A 3,428-nucleotide genomic window follows, 5' to 3' on the forward strand; every position below is an offset into this window, starting at 1 on the left:
ACAGATGTTCAGAGCATTGTTGAGACTCTCCAACACCAAACTTAGAGTTTGGATATGGGAGTTCAACACCAAACTTAGAGTTTGGTTGTGGCCTCCCAACACCAAACTTAGAGTTTGACTGTGGGGGCTCTAGTTGACTCTATTTTGAGAGAAGCTTACTGTGCCTCTTTTCCATGTTTACAGAGGGATGTCCTTGAGTTTTAAACTCAAGGGAGTCCTCATTCAATTGAAGGACTAGTTCACCTCTGTTAACATCAATCACAGCTCTTGCTGTGGCTAGGAAGGGTCTTCCAAGGATGATGGATTCATCCTCATCCTTCCCAGTATCTAGGATTATGAAATCAGCAGGGATGTAAAGGCCTTCAACCTTTACTAATATGTCCTCTACTTGTCCATAAGCCTATTTTCTGGAATTCTCTGCCATCTCTAATGAGATTTTAGCAGCTTGTACCTCAAAGATTCCCAGTTTCTCCATTACAGAGAGTGGCATGAGGTTTATTCCTGGCCCCAGGTCACATAGAGCCTTCTCAAAGGTCATGGTGCCTATGGTACAAGGTATCAGGAACTTTCCAGGATCCTGTTTCTTCTGAGGCAATATCAGTTGATCCAATGCATTCAGTTCATTGGTGAACAGGGGAGGTTCATCTCCCCAAGTCTCATTACCAAATAAATTGGCATTCAGCTTCATGATTGCACCAAGGAACTTGGCAACTTACTCTTCAGTAACATCCTCATTCTCTTCAGAAGAAGAATACTCATCAGAGCTCATGAACGGCGTAAGGAGGTTCAAGGAATCTCTATGGTCTCTAGATGAGCCTCAGAGTCCTTTGGTTCCTCAAAGGAAAACTCCTTATTGAACACTGGACGTCCCAGGAGGTCTTCCTCACTGAGATTCACGTCCTTAACCTCCCTTACAGGTTCGGCCATGGTAATTAATTCAATGGCCTTGCACTCTTCTTTTGGATTCTCTTCTGTATTGCTTGGGAGAGTACTAGGAGGGATTTCATTGATCCTTTTACTCAGCTGGGCCACTTGTGCTTCCAAATTTCTAATGGAGGACCTTGTTTCATTCATGAAATTCACAGTGGCCTTAGATAGATCAGAGACTAAGTTTGCTAAATTAGAGGTATTTTGTTCAGAGTTCTCTGTCTGTTGCTGAGTGGATGATGGAAAAGGTTTGCTATTGTTAAACCTGTTTCTTCCACCATTATTAAAGCCTTGTTGAGGCTTTTGATGATCCTTCCATGAGAGATTTGGGTGATTTCTCCATGAGGGATTATAGGTGTTTCCATATGGTTCACCCATATAATTTACCTCTGCTATTGCAGGGTTCTCAGGATCATAAGCTTCTTCTTCAGAAGATGCCTCTTGAGTACAGTTGGATGCAGCTTGCATTCCATTCAGACTCTGAGAAATCATATTGACTTGCTGAGTCAATATTTTGTTCTGAGCCAATATGGCATTCAGAGTATCAATTTCAAGAACTCCCTTCTTCTGAGGCGTCCCATTACTCACAGGATTCCTCTCAGAAGTGTACATGAACTGGTTATTAGCAACCATGTCAATGAGTTCTTGAGCTTCTGTAGGCATTTTCTTTATGTGAATGGATCCACCTATAGAAGTATCCAATGACATCTTAGCTAATTCAGACAGACCATCATAGAATATATCCAGGATGGTCCATTCTGAAAGCATGTCAGAAGGACACTTTTTGGTCAGTTGCTTGTATCTCTCCCAAGCTTCATAGAGGGATTCACCTTCCTTCTGTTTGAAGGTTTGAACATCCACTCTAAGCTTACTAAGCTTTTGAGAAGGAAAGAACTTGGCTAAGAAAGCCGTGACCAGCTTATCCTAAGAGTTCAGGCTATCTTTGGGTTGAGAGTCCAACCACACTCTAGCTCTGTCTCTTACAGCAAAAGGAAAAAGTATGAGCCTGTAGACTTCAGAATCTACTCCATTAGTCTTAACAGTATCACAGATCTGCAAGAATTTAGTTAAGAACTGAAAAGGATCTTCAGATGGAAGTCCATGGAACTTGCAGTTCTGCTGCATCAAAGAAACCAATTGAGGTTTCAGCTCAAAATTGTTTGCTCCAATGGTAGGGATGGAGATGCTTCTTCCATGTAAATTGGAATTAGGTGCAGTAAAGTCACCAAGCATCCTCCTTGCATTATTATTATTTTCGGCTGCCATCTCCTCTTCTTGTTCGAAAATTTCTAAAAAGGTGCTTGCTGGATTGTTGTAATTTAGCTTCTCTTAGTTTCCTCTTCAGAGTCCTTTCAGGTTCTGGATCTGCTTCAACAAGAATATTCTTGTCCTTGCTCCTGCTCATATGAAAAAGAGGGAACAGAAAAATAATAATAATAATAGGGATCCTTTTTGCCCAGGTATAGAGGTTCCCTTAGGTGAGTGGAAGAAAAGAAGAGTAGAAGAAAAGAAGAAAAGAAAAATCTGAACTCAGAGAGAGAGAGGGGGTTTGGATTTTTGGTGAGTGAGGAAGAGATGTTAGTAAATAAATAAATAAATAGAATGAGATGAGAGAGAAAGAGGATTTTCAAAAATAATTTTTGAAAAATGGTCAGTGATTTTCGAAAATTAAAAGAAGAAATAAATTAAAATTGAATTTTGAAACAATTAGTTAATTAAAAAGAATTTTTGAAAAAGAGGGAGATATTTTCGAAAATTAGAGAGAGAGGGTTAGTTAGGTAGTTTTGAAAAAGATAAGAAACAAACAAAAAGTTAGTTAGTTAGTTGAAACAATTTTGAAAATCAATTTTGAAAAGATAAGAAGATAAGAAGTTAGAAAAGATATTTTAAAATCAAATTTTTGAAAAGGATAAGATTTTTAAAAAGATATGATGGAAAAGATATGATTTTGAAAAAGATAAGATAAAAAGATATTTTTGAAAAGATATGATTGAAATTAATTTTGAAAAAGATTTGATTTTTAAAATCACAAAATATGATTCTAGAACTTAAAATTTGAATCTTTCTTAACAAGCAAGTAACAAACTTGAAATTTTTGAATCAAAACATTAATTGATGATGTTATTTTCGAAAATTAGGAGATAAAGATAAGAAAAAGGTTTTTTTGAAAAATATTTTTAAAATTTTCGAAAATAAATAAGAAAATGAAAAAGATATGATTTTTGAAAAAGATTTTGAAAAAGATAAGATTTTTAAATTGAAAATTTGATTTGACTCATAAGAAACAACTAAATTTTAAAATTTTTTGAAAAAGTTAATCCAAATTTTCGAAATTTATGAGTGAAAAAGGGAAAGATATTTTTTTGAATTTTTGAATTTTTAATGATGAGAGAGAAAAACATGAAAAATGATGCAATGCATGAAAGTTATGGATCAGAACAATGAATGCATGCAAGAATGCTATGAATGTCAAGATGAACACCAAGAACACTTTGAAGATC

At 36.0% G+C, this 3,428-nt stretch overlaps 1 non-coding gene across 1 annotated transcript; it reads left to right on the forward strand.

Moving 5' to 3' along the window:
• The first annotated feature begins 1,689 nt into the window (after positions 1-1,689).
• LOC112738507 (small nucleolar RNA R71) lies at positions 1,690-1,797 on the forward strand. The gene has a single exon (XR_003169464.1). It is a non-coding gene; the product is annotated as a small nucleolar RNA R71 (small nucleolar RNA).
• Positions 1,798-3,428: the final 1,631 nt, after the last annotated feature.

This window comes from Arachis hypogaea, chromosome 13 (genome assembly GCF_003086295.3).
Source record: "Arachis hypogaea cultivar Tifrunner chromosome 13, arahy.Tifrunner.gnm2.J5K5, whole genome shotgun sequence".
Lineage (NCBI taxonomy): Eukaryota > Viridiplantae > Streptophyta > Magnoliopsida > Fabales > Fabaceae > Arachis > Arachis hypogaea.